We start from the raw sequence: 27,075 nt of genomic DNA on the forward strand, positions 1-27,075 counted from the left end.
AGGACTGGAATGGAAGCTGATTCAAAGTTAAGCATGCAAGTCTGAACACGGGAACCAGGGGGACACATGTGTTCAAGATTGAATTGGGGACATCAGCTTACATGGGAGAAGGAGGTAAAAGAGATGGGAGGGGAAATAGCATTAGCCAGTTGTTCCTACTGAATCCAAAATCCTGGGTATCTAGGACTCAAGACAGGCAGTCAACGGGACTTAATGCAATATCTGGAAGGTCTTTGTATATAGTTGGCATTCAAGATAGTCATCAGCTGATATTAGTGCCTCAGTCATGAGGACACTGGGATTTAGAGGCAAGAAATCCAGACTCTGCAGAGGATGAGGTACCAGAAGGAATTTGGTTTGGGGGAAGCTGGGGAAAGGAGAAACTGTAAGGGGACTCAGGAAGATACAAGGATTTATTTCAAGGGAATGAGTTAAGATTCTCTTGCACAGGACTACTTCTGGGTATATGGCCCAGTTTGAGTCACTTGGTATCAGTGTGTCAGCACCATTCCGGTGGCCCAATTTCACATGATTGCAAGGGGCAAGGTGCCTGCTGGCCAGTGGGGCCATATAGTTACCATCTGTCCTCTTGAAACTGGAGCCATTCATGGGCTTCCAAGGTGACTCCAAAGATACAGATAGCAGAGCTCTTTGGGGCACCTGGCCAACCCCTCCGGTTGGGGGTCTTTTGGGGGGTATGGTGTTGGAAAGTGCCCCAAATTATAGAAATGGGGACTAGGATCCACACAAATCGTGGGCTAGCCTTGAGTCCCATGCACCGGATGGGGACTAGAAAATTTTGAGGAAGGTGCTACAAAGAAAGAGGAAGTGTGGGGCCCAGCTTCCCAGCTTTGCTTGCCCAGGTGCAAGGATGGTACTTAACTTAGGTCAGAGTGGAGTCAACAGCACCTGTATATTAACTTATTTAGTCAGAGTAACTGTCTGGAAAGGGATTGGCCTAGAGAAGGGATGACCCTAGTTTTAGCAGTTAAACGCTCGTAGTTATGACAGTTAAGCATGTTGGTGCTTAGGAGTTGCAACTAACCTTGACCAGTGGTTCTCGATGCTGGCTACACAGTAAAATTAACTGAGAAACTTTAAAACAGAACAACACACATACACACACACACAGAGAAGTGCTTGGACCCTCAGACCAATTAAATCAGAGTCTAAAGGGGTGATGGACTGATATTATGATTAAAAAAAAAAATCTTCCCTGGTGGTTCATTGTACAGCCAGAATTGAGACTCACTGCTCCAGATGTTCCTCACCCATCACCCATTTCTCTGGTGATGGCATTCTTTATTGTCACTCGATTCCTGGGAATTCACTTGGTAGTTTCTGAGCACAGATAACTGTGTTCTCCAGCCAAGTCTGGATTATCTACAATTAGGGAACCCTCACTTGCTCTTTACTTCTATCGGCCACAGATGTCATAGATCTTAGCTCAGTCCTTCCCCAAACTCTGACTTCAGGCTGGTGCTTTCTGTTGCCTGCTGTTTCTGTTTTGCATGCACTCTATTGCACACCGTCATTCAGTCAATATTGAGCTGTAAGCCTCAGTATTCTTGGAATCACATGAATGAGTTGTTTGACCTTGAGACCGTTCAATCTTACGTGTTTGCTGAAAGTGCTCTGTGAGCTCTACTTATTTTTTAACCATAAAGTAAATAAAAAGTAATTGATTTAGAGATTTTGGAGATGCCTTAGAATGTCTCTTCAAAATAACAAGGAAAACGCTAGCCCCGGACTTAATATCAGCCCTTTCTAAAAGCTTATCTATGCACTTAAGCAAATGTCCCAAGCATTTGTGAGTATTCCTCCCCAGGGCAAGGGAAGTCCACTATACACAAAAAAGCTCTAAATCTCCCTCCCTCCCTCCCTTCCTCCCTTCCTTTTTCTTTCTTCCTTTCTTTCTTCCTTTCTTTCTTTCTTTCTTTCTTTCTTTCTTTCTTTCTTTCTTTCTTTCTTTCTTTCTTCTTTCTTTCTTTCTTTCTTTCTTTCTTTTCTTTCTTTCTTTCTTTCTTTCTTTCTTCTCTTTCTTCCTTCCTTCCTTCCTTCCTTCCTTCCTTCCTTCCTTCCTTCCTTTCTTTCTTTTCTTTCTTTTCTTTCTTTTCTTTCTTTCTTTCTTTCTTTCTTTCTTTCTTTCTTTCTTTCTTTCTTTCTTTCTTTCTTTTCTTTCTTTCTTCTTTCTTTCTTTCTTTCTTTCTTTCTTTCTTTCTTTCTTTCTTTCTTTCTTTCTTCTTTCTTTCTTTCTTTCTTTCTTTCTTTTCTTTCTTTCTTTCTTTCTTTCTTTCTTCTCTTTCTTCCTTCCTTCCTTCCTTCCTTCCTTCCTTCCTTCCTTCCTTCCTTTCTTTCTTTTCTTTCTTTTCTTTCTTTTCTTTCTTTCTTTCTTTCTTTCTTTCTTTCTTTCTTTCTTTCTTTTCTTTCTTCTTTCTCTCTCTCTCTTTCTTTCTTTGCCTTAAATGGCTTCAAGGTGCTCCTACTGAAGGAAAATAGATGAAACAAGCAAGTTACCAGAATACTTTTTAGCCCTACAAATCTGATTTGTATTTGCTGCTTAATTAGGAGTAACTACTTCATTTTACAAAATCCTTCCTCAGCAAAGTGTCTATCTACCAGCTTTCTAAGTTTTCTCTTAAAGATGCTAGCTTGGGAAGCCAACAGCATTTACGTGTGGCCTTCCTGTGATTTTTTTTTTTTTAAGATTTTATTTATTTATTTGACAGAGAGAGACACAGCGAGAGAGGGAACACAAGCAGGGGGAGTGGGAGAGGGAGAAGCAGGCTCCCCGCTGAGCAGGGAGCCTGATGTGGGGCTCGATCCCAGGACCCTGGGATCATGACCTGAGCCGAAGGCAGACGCTTAACGACTGAGCCACCCAGGCGCCACCCTTCCTTTGATATTTATAAAAGTCACTCAGAAAAGCTGACAACATCTTAATAATAATTTTTATGTGTAAAATACCTTTATATCCTTTATCTCTTTGGAGCCTGATACCAACCTGGTGAGGGGCAAGGCATATATGTCTAGTCCCATTTCCTTTTCCTTTCTTTCTTTCTTTTTTTTTAAATTTAAAACTCTCATTTATTAGTGTACCACTCAATCTTTTTTTTAAAGATTTTATGTATTTGAGAGAGAGAGAGTAAGGGGAGGGGCAGAGGGAGAGGGAGGGGCAGAGGGAGAAGCAGACTCCCCACTGAGCACGGAGCCTGATGCGGGGCTTGATCCAGGGACCCTGAGATCATGACCTGAGCGGAAGTCAGATGCTTAACCAAATGAGCCACCCAGGTGCCCCAACCACTCAATCTTAAAGAAAAAAAAAAAAAAGCAGCTCCAAAGATAGTCTTCTACCATTCTTTAAAAAAGGAATCTGTTTCTTTTAACTTTATACCCACCCCACACCCCATTTTCAAAACATATCATTTAACTATCTTGGTCATGGACATTTCCAAGATGAGATTTTATATTTTGTTCCCATAGCTTCTGGCTATCAGAAAAACCATGCTTTCCTTCACTGAAGGAGTTTGGTCCTGCTGATGTTCGTATATCCCTTCCAGTATTCTTCATCCTCATCTTTGCTTCTGGAGGCATTTCCTCTGGTTCATTATCTTCATCTTCATTAAAAGCTGCTGCTACTGACAGGGTTTTGGGGCAAGAGTTGGAACGATTTCTTTTGGCTTACTTGATCCAAGTTTGGTGGTTATGGCTGAGGCTTTCTTTGTCGTCTACCTATAGCAAATCCAAACTTGGAGATCTTTGTAGGCTTTCTTGGGAGGTCTGCAGCTTTTTCTTCAATGGATCGCTTCTCAGTGCTGTGACTGGAACTTCCCCCTCCATTACTCTGGTGGCTCTAGCTTGCTGTGGCTTCTTAGGCTTCTCCTCTCCCACCATTTTCCCTGCCGTGGCCTCCCCTGCAGCCACACCAAGCCCCGTTTCCTTTTTCTGTTTTACAACCAGAGGACAGAGATTCAGATGGTTTACATGGCCCTGTGGAAAACACACAAGTCAGAATCAGAACTCAATTCCAGGGTGTTGGGATTCACAAGTCTGGTGCCTCTTCACTATTGAACTGTGAAAATGTCAACCCCCCACATTCATTACTGAGTACTGTATTAGTCTGGGTTCTTCAGAGAGAAACAGAACCAATAGGAGATTATATATATGATTTATTATAAGGAATTGGCTCCTCTGGTTATGGAGGCTGAGAAGTCCCAAGATTGTGGTTGGCAAGCTGAAGACCCAGGAGAGCCAATGGTGCAGTTCCAGCCTGAATCCAAAGACCTGAGAACCAAGAGGCTGATGGTGCAATTTTCATTCTGTGAGAAGACCAGCATCCCAGCCTGAAGACAGTCAGGCAGAGAATAAATTCTCCCTTACTCCACCTTCTGTTCTATTCAGGCCTTCAACAGATTGGATGAGACCCACCCACATTGGGGAAGGCAAGTTGCTTTGCTCATTCTAGCAATTCAAATATTAATCTCATTCAGAAATACCCTCACAGACATACCCAGAATAATATTTAACCAAATATCTGGGCAGCCCGTGGCCCAGTCAAGTTGACACATTCAATTAGCCATCACGAGTACCCACTTAATTGTGTGTACATCTCAGTGCTAGACATTCCTGGAACTGTCCCCTTTCTTGTGTCACTGCCTGAGAGTCAGAAACCCAACTTGCCCTTTCAGAGCTCACCTGAACTGGCTGTGGTGGACAAGTCATTTCATCTCCATTGTTCTAGGTTTTCTCAACTGTAAAATAACAAGGGTCAGATTTAGATGACTTTGTAGGACACTTCCAGCTTGAAAAGGGTGTTTCTGTGATTCTATAATTGGATTCTAGGAAAGATTTTTAAAAATGATTTGACTTCTGTTTCATTCAAAGCTGTGTCCTGGGTCCAACAAACACATGAATATTGCAGGTACTTACTCATCAAATAAAATCAACATGGAGGTGATAATGCTGTATCTGTACACAGAAATATGAGAGTCTATTATGTGGTCAGCTTTAGACTGACTACCATGGTAGATATAGATATAATTTGTAATACCATCCTCGCACCAAGGACCTTACCGTCTGCTGTTGAAAAGGTTAGCACAGAGGAAATCCTGGTATGAATTAGAGTGAGGTATAGCCTACAGGAGCCATTACCAAAGAGAGTGGGAAGTCAGTGAGTCAGGCTTCCCCTAAAGAAGGAATTAGGACTTGGGCTGGGTTCAAAAAACAAAACAAAACAAATAAAAACATAGGAACAATTTGGATAAACAGAGGCAAAAGAGGAGGACTTGCCAGGCTAGGGAAAACCCAGGCAAGAATAAGCAAGGATCATTTGTATGAGAATGAACGGACCCGGCAGACATGTTTGGATAGGAGATTGCCAAGAGAAAAAGGCAAAATAAAAATAGTATTTTTTTCAGGTATCACCTGACAGCAATGGGAGGATGGAGTGAAGGGTTCTCAGAAACTAGCTCCCTTTGACGCCTGGGTGGCTCAGTCGGTTAAGCGTCTGCCTTCAGCTCAGGTCGTGATCCCAGGGTCCTGGGATCGAGTCCTGCATCGGGCTCCCTGCTCCGCGGGGAGCCTGCTTCTCCCTCTGCCTCTGCCTCTCTCTCTCTAACTCTCATGAATAAATAAATAAAATCTTTAAAAAAAAAAAAAGAAAAAGAAACTAGCTCCCTTTTACTGAGTGCCTACTATGTGCCAGGCTCTGTGATAGAATTTTATATATATATATATTTTTTAAAGATTTTATTTATTTATTTGACAGAGAGAGTCAAAGCGAGAGAAGGAACACAAGCAGGGGGAGTGGGAGAAGGAGAAGCAGGCTTCCCGCCGAGCAGGGAGCCTGATGAGGGACTTGATCCCAGGACCCTGGGACCATGACCTGAGCCGAAGGCAGACGCTTAACGACTGAGCCACCCAGGCGCCCAAGAATTTTATATATGTTATCTGGAATATTTGCAACAGTCTACCAAATAGGCTTTCTTATCTCTTCATTTTACAGATAGGGAAATTCAAGGTCAAAGAGATTAAGAGTCCAAGGCAATCCTGCTGATAGGAGGCTCAGTAAAAATTCCAACCCAGTTTTAGCTGACTCCGTAATAACCCCTTATTCCACATCGCACACTGGCCCCTTCCCAAACCAGAAACTGCTGCCAGTTTCAACGAATCAACCAAAATGTGATCATTTGGTGGGTTTTGCCATCGTGGCAGCTCGTTACCCAACAATTGATTATCTTGCCTGGCAGTGATCTCATTTGGTTGCTATGCATGTTTAACTCAGTCGGCCACTTGGTGGTCTGTCTTAAGGACAGTGATCCAGTGTGTGGCAGGCCATGTGACTGAGGGCAGGAAGGCGATCAGACGGGTAAGTGCTCTCCGACTGACTCCCAGAGGCAAACTGCAGAGGCAGGTCCTGTGAGGAGCTGCTGTAACCACAAACCAAGGACAGTCCTTTATTTGTGCCTAATGTGGAAAAATCGTTCGTCACGCACCAGTCGTTTCAGTAACACCTGCACGTTCCTGGCCTTTGAGCACAAATTAAAAACCAAATTTGAATTCAGACATTGAAGTTAAATGAAAGGCTCTACAATCGTACAGAAGATCGGAGGGAGAGGCAGAAGTAGAAGCTATAGTTTATGATCCCCACATGTCTTTTGTTAGTTTCCCGAAGAAATTAGAAGAGAGATGGCAGTATGTTTGGTGGGAGAGGCAGGGTTCCTAGTTCTGTACAAAAAAAATTATTCAATTATATTATAAAGACAAATCACTGTACCAATCCTAGTTCCAAAAAACCTGTCTTTCTTTTTTTAAAAACAGAGAGAGAGGGACACCTGGGTGGCTCAGTCAGTTAAGTGTCTGCCTTCGGCTCAGGTCATGATCTCAGGGTCGTGGGATCAAGTTCCATATCAGGCTCGCTGCTCAGCGGGAAGCCTGCTTCTGCCTCTCCCTCTGCCGCTCCCCCTGCTGTGCTCTCTCTCTGAAAAATAAATGAAATATTAAAAAAAAAAAAGAATAGAGAGACATTCAGTACCCTGTGCCCCACACCACTGATGCAGTTCAACCCAGACATAAACAGTCTGATGACGTCACTGCTGCACATCCAGCTAGTTTCTCTATTGAGACCTTCCAAGGTGTTAATTGCAGTTGTGAATTAATCATTATTCTAACTGAGCCAGACTTGTATTTTCCTCTTGAAACTTGTCATTATTAAGTTTGCTTGAATTGGCTAATGCACCATCAGTGCAAATTATCCATTCCACAATACACTACTAAACATGTACAATTGTTTTTATTATGCGTGGAATTTTATATGTGGAAAAGTCATAATTATTCTAAAATTCTATTTTCATGCCTTTCTTACTGTTCACTTCATGAGGTCAGGATTTTTATCAGGATCTCCTTTTCTTTCACACTTTGAAATCTAAAAGGAAAGCCACAATGGTTTCAGTCTTTTCAGAAAGTGACCTATTTCAGAAAAGAATATCAATAAATATTTTGTAGGAGTGCTTTTCAAATGTAATATCTCTTTTCTGCTTTTATGTACATTAACAAAGTTTTTATAGCATTCTCACCAGGATAAAAATAATTCAGCAAAACTGGTCATTAATCTATCAAGATGACCATGTGGGGCGCCTGGGTGGCTCAGTCGTTAAGCGTCTGCCTTCGGCTCAGGTCATGATCCCAGTGTCCTGGGATCGAGCCCCGCATCGGGCTCCCTGCTCGGTGGGAAGCCTGCTTCCCCCTCTCCCTCTGCACCTGCTTGTGTTCCCTCTCTTGCTGTGTTTCTCTCTCTGTCAAATAAATAAATAAAATCTTAAAAAAAAAAAAAAAAGATGACCGTGTATAACTTCCCTATTTTCCATAAGTTTCCATTGCTGAAGTAAGGTTTTGTTTTGTTTTGTTTTGGGGGATTTTTTTAATGGAACTAAGGGCTTTTAATGAAAGTGCCTCATCAAGAATAGCTAGAGGAAAGCTGCTCCTTTATTTTGGGAACCAGGGACTCATAGGGGTCTAACTAGGAGAAGGTTTAGCATTTCGCACGGAATCCTGCACTGGGGTGGATCAGGCCCTGGGGATACTGATCTGGTCACACCTACTAATGGTGGAGGTCCTAACTGGCAAGCTTAGGTGTTCTCTGGATTCTAGTCTGGACCTGGGGCTGGAAAGGAGAGGACCAAGGTACAGAGATTGGAACCAGTTTGATGCATAGCAGGTGTCAACTTTTTCAAAAAGGTAAAATCCAAAAAGAGTCAGAAATCCAGGCATGAGTCAGCAACTAGCTGACTTATCAATGAGCCACCAACTTGGGATTCAAGGATAAGCTCTGTCCTTGGAAGATTCTGTCTTCAAGCCAGGCTCCAGGCCCAGGAAGGGATGGAGTATCAGCAGAATATTCTAGAACCTTTGCTCAGTGCACTTGTAGAACTCTCTACCCCCTATTGTACTCACTCCCACTGTGAATACTAGTTTAATGCCTTCCCCATAAGCTCCATGAAGGGAGAGACGCGGCGTGTAGTGTTTACCCCAGTATCCAGCCCTGTGTGTGGTTTTCACCACTTCAGGTCAGGCTATTATCAGTTCTTACCCAGATCGTGGCAACAGCCTCCAGACTAGTCTCTCCACTTCTACTCTTTCATCTGTCCAATATATTCTTCACACAAAACCTGGTGTGTCTTTCAAAATGCGGATCTGGTTTTGCTATCAGCCTTCTTATAACCCTTCAGTGATTCCCCATTGTCCTCAGGATAGAGCCCAAATCCCAAACATGGTCTCCAAGCCAACCAGCTACCCTGGCTTCTCTCAGTTCTTCATGCCGCACTCTTTGCCACCTCCTCCCCAGGCGCCCCTTCATCTACCTAATTCCTTCTCGTCCTTCAACGCTCTGCCTGGCGATCATTTCCTGGAGAAATCCTTCCTTGAAACCTTGGTCTCCCTGGTATTCTCTCCAGTGGTGCTTCCTTTTCATAGCCCTTTCCTAAGCGTGTGACTCATTCATCATCATTTTTGATTAAAGTCTGTTTCTCTGATTTGACTTGTAAATTTCATGAGTGCGGGGCATGGGGGGGAAATGTACCCATTTTGTTCAGTCCAGAACATAGTAGGAACCCTAAGTTTATGTTGAGTTAGCTCATGAACACTTCTTAGGTATTATGTAAAGTATCATGTAAAGTATCATGAATACTTAGGTACTAAGTCCAGTAATGAAAACTGGAGCTAGGAGTGGGCTGACGAGTGGAGGGCTGGGGAAGATGGAATTGGAGCTGCTCCACACAAACCCACCAAGAGGTGGTCTAGAGGGGCATAAGCACCCCCTGCCTCAGCTCAAGGGGCCTCACTGAACTCTCCCAGCAATGCTGAACTTCAGTATGGATGAATAAATTACACTTTCCCAAGATCACATAGCTGGTCTAAGGGAGACCCAAGACTCCCAACAGGCTTTGTTCAGGTGTCCCCTTTCACACCAAGGCTACTTTTCTCTTTCATAAGAACAATCAGGCAGCAGATAAATAATTACTAAGGTGCCTGCCAGGGACTTCTGTCTTACTTCTCTCTCTCTCATTCTCCCTAACAACAGCATCTGCGTTACTCAGTTATTCTTCAGTCCTGCCTAGCTTGGGACCTGATGATGATGGATATTACCTAGAGGTTTGTGCGGAACATCTGAATCCCAGGCTTTGCTGGTGGTGACTGTCTTCTGCCGAGTGCTGTGGGCCCTGGCATGGCCGGGAGGCTGATGGAGCTACTCAGGAAGCCGGATGGGAGCTCGGTCATGCTGCGCAGGCCCCCGTGGCAGAGCAAGCAACAAGCAGGTGGAACATGGACGTTCCTGTCTCAGGAAGGGCTCGGACGGCAGCGAAGAGGCAGACTCAGAAAGAAGTACAGAGGCAGTCTGCGCAGCAGAGGCTCAAGTGACATCCTCACCCTGGGTGGACAACCACGGCGGCCATGTTTCCACACAGACGAGGGACTCCCGCAGGAGAAAGACACACTCCGTCTTTCCACTTGCTTCAGTATGAAAGCTTTTTTGTGAGAGGAAATCTGCAGTGTGAAGGGGAATGCTTCCCTGCCTGGGTGTACTATAAGCTGCTAAAGGTATTTCAAGGGACTGAAGACATTACCTACCTGCTCTGTGTACAGCTGTGTTTCTGTTGATTAAAGGGCTTGCCCTGGGTATCCTTTTTGGTTTGCTTCATTGATTTCCGACCTTGATTTCAAATCATTTTGTAAAGACAGAATTCACACTTACTGAGAAAATCTTTGTTTTTGGAAGCAATTTTTCTGGAGCCAGTTGGAAATGGTAAAATCCTGTCTCTGCTTCACTTCCACAACATTAGAAATAAAGTTTATACGATGAAGGACTCAGAAAATGATGCTTGTTACCTTTTCAAAATTCACCTAGAATTCTTACTTCTAGCTGTTTATACAAAAATGGGTTTCTATACATTTGTCCTCTTTCAAACAATTGCAAAAGCTTTATTTCAAATATCTTTGCTAATTTCTTCCTTTACTTACAAGGTTTTATACCAAGTGACCCCAGTCAAATGGACATCTTCAATGAGAAAGGAAGATGGCTATAGGAAGATGAAAACAAACTGTCCCTTAATTTACAGACTGTGGAATGTTCTTCATGTGTCCTTGGCAATCTCTAGTGAGTTCCATTTTTATATCTAGATGGGCAATATCTGCAGCCATACGTGAATGTGTTTAGAATCAACCTTTAAAATGTTGAGCCACTGACTATTTTAAATACTAAATCAATCACATGTCTGAGCCATTTAGAAATGAAGGTTATGTAACACACTTAGATTTCCACACTATATTTTTGGAAGCTATTATAAACTTAAGATATGCTTTAAAGAAGGCATTATATTTATTATTAATTTCAAGCCCTCTTTCCCCTTTGTTATGTACACTCTTGAAGCAGGGAAGGTGCAAACATAACATCAGTTCACTGATTTGGGGTTTCTATTCGTGAAATGAAAGGTTGCACTTTCTCACTGTCGTTCCAATTGTTTGACCTGACAGGTATTGTTTAAATAAGGGTCATAGGATTTCAGCGTTTGCAAGGCCCTTCTGGAATTTGTCTGGATAGCATAGGTGCCCTTAATTCTCAGGAACTTGGCCTTGGGCATCAGCAAAAGGCTCTTAGCCCTGGGGATGGGAGCTCTTCACGTCTCCCTCTGAACTTGCTTCCTGTGTCATTTTGCAAACCCCAGACTTCAGTTGTTCTCATTCTTGTCTCTAGGACTTGAAGCTTTATTTAGGTCCTTCTTGGCTTCCTAGCAGGCCTCTCGTGAATGTGTATTCCATTCCTCTTTGCTTTTTCCAGCTTCAGCCTTATGCCTAATTGTGGCTCCCTTTGGCTCCGTGCTTCCCTTCAGGCCAGTCTGACCCACCTTGGGAGGGAAGAGACAAAATTTATTTTCCAGTGTGAAACATACCCATCGTCTGATCTGTAAATGTTTTGATACTGTTTTATTCATTCAACGGATATTTATTGAGCAACTCACTCCACCAGGCCAGTCCTGGGAGCTCAGTGAAGTGTATAAAACTATCAGGGTCTCTGTCATCACCCAGCTCACTGACTAGTGGGGGAGACAGACATTAATGGAAAAGTCACAAAAATACATACATAAATAATTACAGACTGAGAGAAAGAATGGTATAGGATGCTTTGGAATTGTGTCAAGGTGACTTGATCTGTAAAGGAACGGGGAGGAGAAAAGGCAACGGAATGATCTTTTTTAGACACAGTCCTGTTTTGCAGCTTAATCCAGATATTTTCATTCCTGGCCGCATCTAGAATCTCCTGTGCAGCTTTAATAAATGCCCAAGCTTGGGCTTGGGTTTTATTTATTTAAGTAATCTCAACACCCAATGTGGGGCTCGAACTCATGACTCCAAGTTCAAGCATCACACGTTCCTCCAACTGAAACAGACAGGAGCCCCTCACCCTCAGAGATTCTGATGTAATTGGCCTGGGCATCAATATTTTCTGCAAAGCTTTCAATGTGATTCTAAAATGCAGCAGGTTTAAGAGCTTACTCTTTTAAACCTACGTGTTGATGGTTTCAATGTCCTACACTTTTTCTCTGATGTTCAAATGCAAATCATCTATATGAAAAAAGACCTAACTTGGGGTGCCTGGGTGGCTCAGTCGGTTAAGCATCCAGCTCTTGGTTTCAGTTCAGGTCATGATCTCAGGGTCCTGGGATCAAGCCCCGTGTCCAGCTCCTTGCTCAACAGGGAGTCTGCTTGAGGATTCTCTCCCTCTTCCTCTGCCCCTCCCCCTCCACTCTCTCTTTAAAATAAATAAATCTTTAAAAAACAAAAATAAAATAGACATCACTGAAAGTTTCAAATAAAGTTGGAAACGGGTGCCTGGGTGGCTCAGTCGGTTAAGCGGCTGCCTTTGGCTCAGGTCATGATCCTAGGGTCCTGGGATCGAGCCCCACGTCGGACTCCCTGGTCAGCAGACAGCCTGCTTCTCCCTCTCCCTCTGCCTGCCGCTCTGCCTACTTGTGCTCTCTATCTCTCTGTCAAATAAATACACAAAAAATATCTTTAAAAAAAAAAAAGTTGGAAACAATACTTGTCATTCCTTACTCATTTGGAATAACTGCCAGCAAATGCCCTACAAGATACACTTTTGTGATCTTTAAAATGTTTTTTCTTTTGAAAGTAACACGAGCATATTATTAACAATTTGTGGAAGAAGGAAGAAGAGAATAAAAAGGGAAGCACACTCATAAACTCACTATCCGGGGCGCCTGGGTGGCTCTGTTGGTTGAGTACCCGATTTGTGGTTTCCGCTCAGGCCATGATCTCGGGGTTGTGAGATCGAGCCCCAAGTCGGGCTCTGCACTCAGTGGGGAGTCTGCTAGAGATTCTCTCTCTCCCCCACTCTCTAAAATGAATAAATAAATCTTAAAAAAAAAATAAACTCACTGTCCTACTGCAGGCACTTTAAGAATTGTGGTGTATTTTCTTCTCCTCTCCCCCATGGATCTGTACAATCTGACAATATTTTTTTATAAAGTAGGCTCTACACCCACTGTGGGGCTTGAACTCACAACTCTGAGATCAAGAGTCACATGTTCTACCAACTAAGCCAGCCAGGCACCCCTATATAGACAATAAATTAAATGACTTAAAACCTACAAATAGTTTCGATATAAATTATATTATATATATATTTTTAAGATTTTATTTATTTATTTGACAGAGGGAGAGAGAGAGAGATTGAGAGAGCACAAGCAGGGGGAGTGGCAAGTAGAGGGAGAAGCAGGCTCCCCGCTGAGCAGGGAGCCCGATGTGGGGCTCGATCCCAGGTCCCTGGGATCATGACCTGAGCTGAAGGCAGATGCCTAATGACTGAGACACCCAGGCGCCCCTAAATTATATTTTATATAATACATATAATACAAATTATGTTTATTGGACCATGAAAAATTGAATCCTGTGACTCCCTCTTCTAGCGACCTCAACATAGATTCCTATCCTTACCTCTTGGTCCTGCATTGCTCTCTGGCTCGAAGGAGTAAGACTTGGTTTGGCCAACATCACAGTGATCTCCTAACTGCCTCCTACCCCATGGGGCTAATCTTCAGCCTTATTGAACTGGTCTCTAGCATTTGGCACAGTGGAATACTCCTCCCTACTTGAAACCCTTGTCCTTTGATTTGTAGAACACCATTTCCTCCCTCCCACCCTCCCCATTTTTCTTCCTGTTTCTCTGAAAACTCTTTCATAGTTTCCTTTATGGTTCTTCTCTCTGGTCCTAGATGTTGGGGTTCCCCAGGGTTCCATCTCTGGCCCCTTCTTTTCTCATTCTATCCTTCCTGGGATTTCCTCCAAGCCCAAAGCCTCAGCTACTATTTATGTGCTGATAACTACCTTGGGGGAGGCCTGATATACTGAAACCTCCAAAAGGCCAATGGTATGGCAAGAAATAAGATGCAGAAGTCCGTTGCTAGGGTGCAGCAAGAAGATTCTTCATATGGAGACAAGCTGGACATTCGAAAAATGACCTGTCTTCCCCTCTCTTCACCATCCCCTACCCCAAGCCTTGCCTAAAATAGAATAAAAGACAGCAGAGTGAGCCCCATGATTCTGCTTCTCTTGACCCACAGATTCCTCACACCTAGGGACTGTTGGGACCAGAACTCTGCCTAGGGGGCTGTGTCCACTCACATGTCCCTGGGTGTATATCCTTTGCAGTGTTTGTTTGGAAATAAAATAGAGTAAAAAGTAGCATTTTTTGAGTCCCCAGTCATCATTCTCACAAGTTCTGGAAATTGGACTGGCCTCGGTGGCCTGCCTACATCACTCTCAATTTACAGTTCCAGTCCAAGCCTCTCATAGGACTGGCTCACACCACTACCCACCAACCATATTCACGCAGCAGCCCATGTGCCCCAAATGGGATCTCCCTTCCATCTTCTTGCAAAAGCCCTCCTGGGTTAGATGCCTTAACTCAGTGGTTGGCAGTGCCAGGTTGCTCGTGTCAGAAATCTGACAACCTGTTCACTCCCCTCCATACCTGTATCCACTCACAGGTGATTCCGTGTCATAAATAGCTTCACGACTGCACTCCTGCCCTTCTGTGCCCACTGTCACAGCTTGATCCAGGCTTCCAGAAACTGTTATGGCTTAAGTGTGGCACCAGTAGCCCTCTTTGATTTGAAAAATAGAACTAGATAGAACTAGAAAATGAGATAACTTCATTCCATTATTAAGGAAATGTACTTAGTTATAAAGATTACAGTTATGTTTCTGAAAATGGAAAAGGTGATATAAAAAAAGTTGCCATTGATTTTTACTGCCTGACCTACTGCAGATTTATTATTTTTAAAATGATGATTATCTTACTTTTCCCAGATAATCAAGAAATTGAAGAATTTTTTTGTTGGCTCATTTTCCTCTTAAAGCTAGATCGTCACTATCCACAACTTAAACTATATCAATCATATATTCTCCAAAAACTTTTTTCTTTGTTTGAGTCTCCCAGAGAACTGGAGACCAAGGAAGCAAGTTTGGTTATCTTATGTAGGAACACAATAAACTGAAAGGTAGAGGTATATTATGGGGCAGGATGGTGCATGTTGGGGACCAGGAATGTAAAGATTGTGGCCCCACAACATGCAAAGCTAGTACCAATATTTAAACAGCTTTAGGTGGGTTGAAAACTCTCCTAAATATCCTTTTTCTATATTTTCTCCTATTTCTAAATATAAATTATCATTAGCTAGTAATTATGGTGAATAATAACACTGTCATGTAATTTCCTGCCAGCTAAGGCCTGGCACAGTCAAAGCGTGCTGAACTCGAGAATGTGCAATTTTAGCATTGAACAATTAAACTCAGAGAAGATGGGAGTAGAGGTTACCGTGGCAACCTGGTCCCACAACCCTGTGTGTGGCCATATTGTTCCAGTGTTTGAGCCACAAAGGCTGGTTTTTATGATTTAGAATACAGGCAATGTTTGGGTACAGATAGGGAGTTTCCCTTGTGCACACTTAGAAAGGACAGGTACTTTGGAATCTGCAGAAGAGGATTATATGATTTTCAGCAAAGTGACACTGAATTAGTGAAAATAATTAGTAGTTGTTAATGACAGTGTGTAATTTTAAACTATGCCATAAAAATAATGGAATTATTGGTTCTGTAAAAATAATTGCATTGAAATTTAATAATTAAGTATAATTGTATAACTAGTATAACTAATTCCTTCAATAATACTGATTAAATCCTAATTTTTGCCAACCCTGCTGTAGGTGCTGGCATTCAGCGAACAAAATAGGGGAAACAATAGACAGCAAATAATTTATGGTATCGGGTGTGTTAGAATGTTGTAAGGAGTACGAGGACAGAGTAAAGCAGGGCAGGTGGACTGGGAATGCTGGGGAGAGGAGGGGTGTGGTATGACAGTTTTAAATCGGGTTCTCAAGGAAGGCCTCATGGAGAAGACGTCATCTGAAGAGACTCAAAAAGGTGGAGGGGGTGAGCCATGCAGACATGTGGGGAAGAACATTGCAGGCAGAAGGGATGCCAGTGCAAAGACTGTGAGGTAGAGGCTATGCTTGCTATGTTCAAGGAGCAGTAAAAAAAATGGAATAGAGTGAGTGAGAGGGAGAAAAATAAAAGGTGAGATCAGTAGTAACTGGGCAAGATCCTGTAGGGCTTGGTAGGTCACTGAAAGTATTTTGGCTTTCATTCAGAGAGAAATAGGCAGCCACTAAAAGATTTTGAGCAGAGGAGTGATATGACCAGTTAGGAGCCAATAGCAACAAGTAAGGGAGGAAATCATGGTGACCAGGGAGGTAGTAATGAAACTAGGAAGAAGCAATCAGATTCTGGATATATTTTGAAAGTGGATACAATAGGATTTCCTGATGGATTAGATGTGGGGCATGAAAGAAAGGAGAGTCAAAGATGACTACAGACTTTTGAGGCCTAAATGACTAGGAATAATGGAATCACCATCATTTGAGATGGGGAACACTGTGGATGGAGTGGGTTTGGTGGTGAAGATGGGTTGGAGTGGGAGAGCAGAACAATGACATCTATTAGACATACAAGTAGGAAAAGAGAAGGCAGTTGGGTATACAAGTCCAGAGCTGAGGGGAGAGGCCTGGCTGGAAGTATACAATTGGGAGTCAGAGGGCAAATAAAGTCACAAGATCAGATGAGACAACCAAGGGACGGAGAAGAGCTGGTGGAGCCCTAGGACACCATTAAGATGTTGAGAAGAAAAGATGGGACCAGCAAGAGACTAGGGGGAAGCCAGAGAGATAAAAGCAAAACCAAGTGAGTTCAGGGTTCTAGAAACCAAATGAGGAAAGCGTTTCCAAGAAGAGGTCTTTGGTGCCCTTGACTCATCAGAGTGATGAAAGTGAAGCCTGATTGGAGTGGATACAAGAGAATAGCAGGCAAGGAATCAGAGGCAACCTGCAGACAGCTCTTTTGGGGAGTGTTTTTGTTTTTTTGTTTTTTTTGGAATGTCAGCTAGAGGGAAGTGTGCTCATGAGAAGATTTTTATTTTAATTTTATTTTTTATTTTTAAATTTTAGATAGGAGATTTAGATGGATAAAAACAGGGGCGCCTGGGTGGTTCAGTTGTTTGAGTGTCTGACTCTTGATTTCGGTTCAGGTCCTGATCTCAGGGTGGTAAGACCGAGCCCTGTGGCAGGCTCGCGCTCAGCAGGGAGTCTCTTGTCCCTCTCCCTCTGCTCCTCCCCCCCATCTCTCTCTCAATCTCTAAAATTAAAAAAAATTTTAGAAGATGGATAAAAATATAGCGTGCTTTTATACTTTTATACTATGTGTATATAAAGTTACTATTTTATATTCCTGATTATTTTATATTGAAATTTATCTTCCGGACACTATAGACCTTATTTCCTAACACCTCCAATTGGCTAAGCCTTTATCCTTCACTTGGGATATTGATCCTTTCCTGAATACATGAGTGTTTTATTCAGCCTGGATAACATGGGCAGTCTTTCAATCTGGAATTTCTCACCAACATGGAGTCTGAATGCCCCCAGGCTTTCTAATACGTCCAGTGAGTCACTCCAGCATGAGTCCATCTGTAATATTCTCAGTCTCTGTTCCTAGTGATGCTGAAGGAAGACACAAAAATGCAGGCGTGACCTGCCATTCACCCATCACATCCAGCCCCAGCCAGGCCTTTGGCACTGGGCTGCATTTCCCATATCTCTTCTTAGTTACCTATTGAATCGATCCTAGGAACCGTTTTAGTCTAGGCCAAATGGGAGCATTTGCAGGCCGTGTGTCGCCAGGAAGCTCTACCCTCCTTGCCAGAGGACAGGACGGTTGTCAAATCCTGCAACGTCCCTGCGGCCCAACAGGGAGGCAGAGCTCACAGGCAGCAAAAGAGGGATGTGCTTTCACACAACAGCAGCATGGCATTGGCAGGAAGACACAGTGGAGCAATGCAAATCTCTTTAGAAATCTGTTCAGTGTGACGATGCGCTTGAAGGGTGAGCTCTGAGAAATCCCAAGCAGAAACTGAGAATCCCGTTCTGTGCGCACAAACCCCCTGTTGCTGACAGGGAGAGAGGGAGGCCCTGGGCAGGGGTGGGGGGCGGAGTAGATGGTGTTCAATCTGGTTAAAGAGAGAAGAGAATCTGCACTGCATAGGGACCAAGAAGTTTTCTTGGACCTCCGGTGTGGAGTTGAGTTAATCATGCTCCTTGGCTTGCTTGGTATCTCCCTCCCCAGCCCCACCTAACCATCCGACCAATGCCTTCCTGAGTGGGGTTTTTTATAGTTCAGACAACACACACACACACACACACACTTTAAAGTTAGCTCATATTCATAAAACTGTGCCAGAATATAGCTTTTATTCCATTTTGAGGGTTCAGTTGTTAATCCTTTTGCTATTTTCATGAAGCCGTGAGTTAAAGAATCCTACTCAGGTATAGTTAAAGGCAAATCGAAACTGGGTGACACCAACTAACAACTGTAGTCGAGATTTTGGTGCAAAGGCTGAGCACTTCTCTCATTCAGGAAATATTTACTGACTGTCCACTATGTGTTAGTGCTGGTTTTGTTTTTCTTTCGACTTACAGAACTACTACATTTATCAAGTATTTACCTGGTGTGCTTTTCTACAACCAATCAGTTCTCCAACTCCAACTGGGGGTCCTAGACAGTTCAACTCAATTCTGACACTGACTACTCAGAGTTAGTGCAGACCGCACAGGGTCAGGACCCAGTCCCACAAGATCATCCCCACTTCAGTTAGCAGTTGCAAATTGAGGGCCACCCATACATCTGACCAACTGGCTATAAATCAGAGATCCTCATGATCCCCTCCTCAGGTTCCCTAATTTGCTAGAATGGCTCGCAGAACTCAGGAACACACTTTATCTATGATTACCGGTTCATTATAACGGTTACAACTTAGGGACAGCCAATGGCAGAGATACATGGGCAACAGATACCTCTGGGGTGAGGGGTGGGGGGACACAGAGCTTCCACAACCTCTGCAGGCATCCCACTCTCCCAGCACTTCAATCTATTCACCAGCCTCATTCAAAAGTTTGTACAGAGCTCAATCTTTACCCCCATCTTCTTCCCGGGGGTTGGTGGGCGGGGCTCAAAGTTGCAATTTTCAAATCACTTGGTCTTTCTGGTGACCAGCCCAGCCCCATCGAGTTGACCTAGGGGTCCCACCCTAAGTCACCTTGTTAGCATAAACTCAGGTGCGATTAGAGGGCTTGTTATGAATGATGAAAGACATCTTATCACTCAGGAAATGCCAAGAACTTTAAGAGCTCCGTGCCAGGAACCAGAGACAAAGACTGCACACCTTTTTGTACTCTACCACAGCACCATTTGTCAGTATCTCTGCTGCGCTGCCCAGATCCCCGATTCAGATCTGAGCCTCGTTCCCTCAACTGCTGGGAGTGTTGTTGGCAGCTGACAGCTTTCAGCCTCTGGGAACTGCCCTCAGCCGAGGACAGTCACCTCATCCGAGGTCACGTAACGTCCCTGGGGGATGTCAACTGGCCGATGGGGTGCAAGGCAGAGCCACTCTGAAGGACTTTCCCAGCCCCAGGGCTTACTGTGACACGTTCTAGTTCAATTTTCTTCTCTGCCCACTCCTATCTCTTCCCTCCCCGACACTGCACACCCCCTGCACGCACATCTCCCTCTCAGAACCAGTTCCCAGTTTCCCAACTAAGACAGCAGGCATTATGCTTGGTACTTTACATGTAACATATATTTTAATTTTCCTAACGACCCATTAAGGTAGACATTATTGCCACTTTAGAGAAGAGAATACCGAAAACGAGTAAAGTTGAATAAATTTCCCAAAGTCACAGAGCTAAGAAAGTAGCAGAAGCAGGACTTGACGTGAGTCCACTTAACTCCAAAGATAAGTTCTTGTCACTGTGACACCTCAACCTACTGGCCATGTTACCTGTTTGGGTGCCACCCAGAGCCTGGGCCAATCTGGTGCGAAGCAGGGGAAAGAGAGGCGCCAGGGTCAGGTCAGGAGGGTGTTAAGAATGGCTGACCTGGGGGCTCCTGGGTGGAGTTGGATTAAGTGTCTGCCTTCGGCTTAGTCGTGATCCCTGGATCCTGGGATCAAGCCCTGTGATGGGCTCCCTGCTCAATGGGGAGTCTGCGTCTCCCTCTCCCTCTGCCTCTGACCCTGCTTGTGCTCTCTCTCTCAAATAAGTAAATAAAATCTTAAAAAAAAAAAAATGGCTGAGCTGTGAGGAAGTAATGAAAGCAAAGAAGGAGTCAAGGTGGGAGGCTGGAAAAATCAACTCTTCTGCCACACTGGGAGGCAGACATTGAGACTTTGTAGGTAAGAAGAGTCAGAAAGAATGAGTTGAGGGAGTGAACAAGTGGAGCAATTTAATCTTAATCTGCAACCCAGAAATACCTCTGTGTGTGCCCTGGAGTGTCGCTGGTGGACATATCTTTCAAGGAACTAAATTAAATGTGACTTTGGCAGTTTCCCATAATTATTGTATATTTTTGTCATTTAAGAAAATCTACTTTTATGTTCTAGAGTTGCCACCAATCCTAGTAATTTATTACACAGACATTACGAAATATCCATGTATAATTAAAAAGAGGGTTCACTTACCTGTTCTGTTTAGCTGCTAATTCTACATTTTTAAATGTATAATTGTGGTCTGCAGTTTAAAAATATTTCTTTGTCACATGAGAAATCATTATGCATCTAGGAGGTGTAGGTTTCCAAATACATTTATATTTTTATTTCTTCTTGCCAGTTCACCCTTCCATTAAGCCTTTAAGGAATACTTATTATGTTAGACTGCAGGCAAACAAAAATCAATAAAACACAATTCCTGTCGAGGCATTAACAGTCTAGTGGGAGAAACAGACATTTAAACAATAACAAAAATGACAAAAAGGCATATATAGCAAGCTCCGAGCACCCATTGAAAGGAGCCACTAACTCTGATGGGGATAACAGTCCTAGAGCGGTTTAAGGGAATATCCAAGATTGGAAATCAAGTAATAGTGAGAGCAAAACCAGTGTTAAAAAACAAAATTCAACTGAGTAAATTTGAAGATCTGCTTGGCTTTATTAAATGATTCATGAATCAGGCAGCATCCCATCTAGTAAGTAGAGGGGAGTTCCAAAGGGCTGCAGGAAGGGAAAGGTTTTTAAAGACAGGATAAGGAAGTCATAAACAGGTTATTTTGGGGAGGTCACCTTCCTTTGGGGACAAAAGGGTCTTATTAGGTGAATTACCTCATCTTCTTTTGGGCGATAGAGAGGGTCCATGTGACCTTACTGGGGCTGACCAGAAATTCTTGACTGGCCAGTTAAGACCACATTTCTGGGGGAGGTTGAAAGGGCCATTAGGTTAGGTAGTAAGCCCTGGTTTGGTGATGTGGCCTAACATAAGTGACTCCATATTGGACATGTGGTTTTCTTTTTGATGCCAGTAAGAATCAATTCACAATGGGGGCACCTGGGTGGCTCAGCTGGTTGGGTGTCTGACTCTTGGTTTGGGCTCAGGTCATGATCTCATGGGTCATGGGATGGAGCCCCATATAGGGCTCAGCACGGAGTCCTCTTGAGACTCTCTCTCCCTCTCCCTTCCCCCTGTTCTCTCTCTCTCTAATAAATAAATAAATCTTAAAAAAAAAAAAAGAATCAATTCACAATGGGTAAGATTAGCCATCAGGAAAAATTATCCAGTATGTTGTCTCCTATGCTTAAACTCTTCAGTGGTTCTCTGTTGTCCTTGGGAGTAAGCTCAAACTTCTTACCATGACCGTCTATTATCCTTCCTTGCTTTTCCAATTTCATCTCAGATTCCCAGTGATTTGTAAGCACTTCAAAGTTTGAGAATCACCTGGGATCATACATGAGAGCTTGACATTTGTGCCAGTTAGAGTCTTTCAGCACCAGATGACCTCAATCAGCCTTGTGAAGCTGACACTGGGATTTGCAAACCGATCTGGGCTTTGCCAGCTGGCTTGCTGCTGGGCTCTGCCTACAGGGGAACTAGAACGAGATGGCTGGGCTAGAAGAAAAAAGGTGACCCGCCCCCCCCCCCCGTCCCTCCTGCTCCAGAGAGCCTCACTCTCGCAGAGCTGCTCCATGGCAGCCGGTCCCTCCTCTGGTAGCGGTTGAATCCTGTTGGCAGGTTTTTCAACATCTGCAGAACCAGCTTCATCATGCCTGGTCAGAGACACCAGCACCAGCAGAGGTCTGAGGGGTTAAATGTTGCCTTTTCTACATTTTTAAGTTTTTTTTCTTTTTTTCTTTTAAGATTTTATTTATTTGTCAGAGAGAGGAAGCAGCAGGTAGAGGGAGAAGCAGGTCCCCACTGAGCAAGGAGCCCGATGTGGGACTCGATCTCAGGACCCTGGGATCATGCCTGAGCTGAAGACAGACGCTTAACTGGACTGAGCCATGCAGGCGTCCCTCCATTTTTAAGTTTTAATGATTCCAGCTTCTCCTCTTCATTCCTCCAGCTGTAGGGGTGGTAGATGCCATAGGGCGGTGGTTCTCATGCAGGAGAAAGTCTGCCCCACAGGAAACGTTCAGCAATGTCTGGAGAGATTTTTGGTTATCACAATTCAGCAGGGCCAGCAGGATGGCTAACTAACCCACAGTGCCCAGGACAGCCCACACTACAAAGAAGTGTTCCGTCTAAAATGTCAACAGTGTCAACATTCAGAAACACTCTTCGTTTTTCAGTTAATTTTATACACAAAAAGTCTTTATATTCAATTCCTTCTGGCCAAATAATTGCTTGATTTTTAACTGAATCCTGACTGACTCAGCTCTCAAGAGTGTTAAAAAAAGAAATCGGATGACTAGGGGAAAGCTGAAGATATCCATGGTTGAATCTAAAGAATATTGTTACGTGTAAGTGACTTTAATCTTCATGTATCATGATATGAATTAAGTGCATAATATCTAAAATGTCTAAAGTGGATAAATCAAGAGGTAGTGGTATTATATAGGAAAATAGAACTTATGGGGGGGATGGCGTCTGAAAGAGGTAGAGCAGGGGATTGCAGCTTTTCATTGTAAGCTCTTTATACTATTTTGAAAAACCCATGCTCATGTATTATTTTGAATAAAATATTTTAAGGAAGAACATTCCATGACTTATGTACTACTCTGTAAATATACAACTGAAGCCCCAAGCTGGTGGTGATCAACAGATGTGTTTTGTTTGATCTTCACTGTATTTTTTAAATGGCCAATATTGCAAAAAATGTAATATTGTGCACGAAAAATCCAATTCTAAAAAATTTTCCTGAAAAATCAGAAAATTTGGCAGTTACAAGCCCTCATTTGCATACGGTAACAATCAGTTATGCTTGAGCGGCTGCCCACTTCAGACAGTCTGTGTTTTCCATTTGCCACAGTCCCCACCACTCCCTGCTTCCTTCCTGAATATTCTTGTGCAAGGCTGGCTTTCTTCTTTTGGGCTACTGGCTTGCACTTATAGCCTTTGGAACCCCAGAGGTACAGTAATAAATAATCCTCATTGTCTTGTACCACAGTATTATCAACATACAAAGCCACAAAAGGAATCTACATGAGTAGATCCTGGTTCAGGATTGTCACGGGCCTGGTACCATTTATTTTAAGTGAAGGAAGAGAAAGGCTCCTCTTTGCGTCAGTTTATGATAATTTATGTGCCAGCATTGTTCTAAGTGATCCACATGTATTAACTCAGTTAATCCTCATGACAGTTCAATGAAATAGGTAATAATATCCATTTTACAGATGAAGAAACCAAGGCCCGGCGAGGCTGAGTAATTTATACAATATCATGTAAGTCCCCTCCACAAGCCATCTATTTTTAGCCAATATTAAAAAAACAGCCCGTGAGTTAGTTCAGTTGGTCTTTGTATCAGCCGGGACTGATTCTGCTCCAAATATCGGAAGCCAGCTCAGACCAGCTTTAAAACAAAACATCTCAAATGTGGATTAATAGATTCACACAGTCAAAGCGCGGGATGTCAGCGTTGGCTCTGGCCCCTGGGTGATCGCATCCAGCCAGTTCTCTTATTCTCTCCCCCTAATTCAGATTCTCTCTGTATGTCAACTTCATTCTTTCAAGTTCCTCGATGTCATGAGTGATGCAGGCTGGAGGGAAGACCCGGATATGGAGTTTAACACTCGGAATATTTATTAAGGCGTATCTTCAGGGGGATACCTGGGTGGCTCAGTCATTAAACGTCTGCCTTTGGCTCAGGTCATGGTTCCAGGGTCCTGGGATCGAGCCCCGAGTCGGGCTCCCTGCTCAGCGGGGCGTCTGTTTTTCCATCTGCCTGCCGCTCCCCCTGCTTGTGCTCTCTCTCTCTCAAATGAATAAATAAAATCTTTTTTTTTTTTTAAAGGTGTATCCTCAGGATTAATACATAGGGAAGGGAAAAGCAGGATGCAGGACTGGGCAGAGGGAAAAATCACGCTGTGGTGCGGACCCAGCCAGCCGCGGATGACCCCATAAGGAACAGTGGAGTTTGAATGGCCTGTCAGAATTGTCCCACATCGGAATGAGGTGGCCTGACTCCTGGGTCACTCAGTCTTTGGAGGCAGGCTGCGCAGGGAAAGGAGTGACCTTGAGCAAGGAGGTTCTCTGTAGCTGAGGCAATTCCTGAAGGCTGACAGCCAAAGCTGTGTGCCAACAACACTCCCCGCAGCTGGGGCAAGTCCTTCACTGAAGGGGAACCTTGGCCAGGCATCCAGTGGAGGATGGGACTGTCAGCCATTCTGGGGTCACATTCTTATAGCTTTCCATCTAAGATCTTCCCTGAACTCCCAACAAATTCTATAGAAGGAATCTGGTCTACCTTGAATCAAATGCCTACTCCTTGGGCCAATCATTTGGTCAGGGGGTGAGTACTGTGATGGGCACCTTTTTGGTCATGCCCACCCTTGTGGGCAGCTGGGTGTTCAGCAGAGGACTGGGGTTGGCAGTCCCACAAAACCCTCTAGAGTCAGGGAACAGCATTTCCCCAACAGAAGAGGTGGTGGTGCTATAACCCCAAGAGGAGGGAGGGAGTGCATTATGTAGCAACAGCTGCTACGAATTTTCCCTTTACCGTTTCTCAATTCAGCATTTCAGTGTTGACCTGCTCCTGGATGATCCTGGCAGCCCTAACTTTTACTCAGCTGGAAACCGGACAAGGGTACACAGCTATCTGCTTAAGGAGAATTAAAGTCAGCTGCCCTCCAGGTCCCCAGGAGCAAAGGATCAGTCATCTGCCAGTTTCTGACCTCAACCTAGCCCCATAACAGAGACCCTTAGTTAGTGGCCAGCTTTGGCAGAGTGTTCTCCCTCCCCCCAATCAACCAATGAGAATGTGGTCAATCAGGAATTTAATAGTCTGTCTTGCCCTGAGAGCTTTAAGCCAGCTTGGTACATACTCTGGACACCTGCAAAAATCCTCCTGTATTAATGGAATATCATCTCAGATCCTCTTCATCAGCTCCCCAACAGCTTCCTCTTCATATGCATCTCTTACCCATTCCTGAATTTTGTCTTCCTCTTGGGATCCTCTTCCTTTCCTTGACTTTGGTGTTTGCTTTGGATCTTTTGGATGCTGACTTTTGGCTCCTAATCCCTTGGATTCATTGTTCACACCCGTCCTAGTTAATCCCTTGGTCCCCACTGACTTGACAGCCATGTTCCTGTCTGCCTGTTCCCTTATGGGGGGGGGGAGCACAAAGGGTCTCAAAATACTGCACTCTGTACATCGATGTGGTTTTAAATTCTTTGAAAACACCTCAATTGGAAGAGCACACAGTGATGAAAAAAAATAGAGAGGTGCAAATAGGAAAAGCCAGATATCTGCCAAGAGACAGAGGAATGGTTACTTGATGGCCTTCCCCTGATCCAGGGTCTGACCTTGCAGGTGACTGTATGTGATATCGTCAGTTGGTTATAGTTAGACGTGGTACCTTATACTACTGAAAGCTTAAAAGAGATGGAAAGTTATAAATAAGAATGACCATCTATTATTCTACAGAGGAAATGTAACTACAAAAGGGACTAGATACTTGACCCTTCTTGCCAGCATATTCTCTCCTTTATGACAAGTTCCAATTTTGACTCATTTCATAAGGTAATAAGGAAAAAGGCAACCCAATACATCCGTGATTTCAGTCATCTTCAGAGGAACCGGGTTGACCTGGATGAACTGAACTCTTGGGTGGCGGGCAGTGCCACCTTGTGGTAGCTCCAGGTGTCCACTCGCCCGCCGAGCTCTGAACGGCAGGTTGGGTGGGAGGTGATGGTTTGAGCATCTTTGTGATCTATAAAAGTACAGTTGGTGTGACATACACAGGAGAAGGGAGATCTGCCTCTGCTCTTTGCGTTGTATTAACATGTGTCTCGACCTCTTAATGCCCTCGCCCACGTCAAGTCTTGCTGGCCTCAGAACCATTTGTCTCTCCGAGCTGCCTATCTCTGAGCAGTTAATGTAATGTGTTTACATCTCAGAGGGGATGTTTATTTTCAAGCACTTGGGGGGGACAGTTTACCGTCTCCCCTGTGTACAGACCAAGTGGCTTCTACTGTTACAAAGGTCCAGGAAGTGGGGCTCGGCCAGCTCTCTTGTGATGCTGTTAGAGGCTGTACCCGGCTGAGCCCCTTTCCTCCCGGGTCTCTTGAATAATCCATGTGCTTCTGCTCTGCGTTCTTCTGTCCCCCAAGTACCTCCAGGGTCTGCCAGAGACCTGCTTCTCTCTAGGAGAGACTTCCAGTTCTTGTTTCCCTTGCTACGTTTGGATTGAATTACCTGGCTCATCCCGGTTGTGATTTTTCAACAGGTGCCTAGCTTCCTGCTGCTGCATGTCCACATGCCCTGTGCTTGGGGATCCAGTTTCTGTTCCGAACTTGAGTGGCAGGTCTAAAACTGGGCTAAATCTGGGGCGCCTGGGTGGCTCAGCCGGTTAAGCGTCTGCCTCCAGCTCAGGTCATGATCCCAGGGTCCTGGGTTCAAGCCCTGCATCATCGGGCTTCCTTCCTGGCAGGAAGCCTCCTTCTCCCTCTCCCACTCCCCCTGCTTGTGTTC

The 27,075-nt window shown here is 44.0% G+C and overlaps 1 pseudogene; it reads right to left on the bottom strand.

Moving 5' to 3' along the window:
• Positions 1-3,426: 3,426 nt before the first annotated feature.
• LOC118008976 lies at positions 3,427-22,208 on the bottom strand (annotated as a pseudogene).
• Between the last annotated feature and the right edge of the window lie 4,867 nt (positions 22,209-27,075).

Source organism: Mirounga leonina, unplaced genomic scaffold (genome assembly GCF_011800145.1).
Source record: "Mirounga leonina isolate KUSES-001 unplaced genomic scaffold, KU_Mleo_1.0 Mir_126, whole genome shotgun sequence".
In the NCBI taxonomy this organism is placed as follows: Eukaryota; Metazoa; Chordata; class Mammalia; order Carnivora; family Phocidae; genus Mirounga; species Mirounga leonina.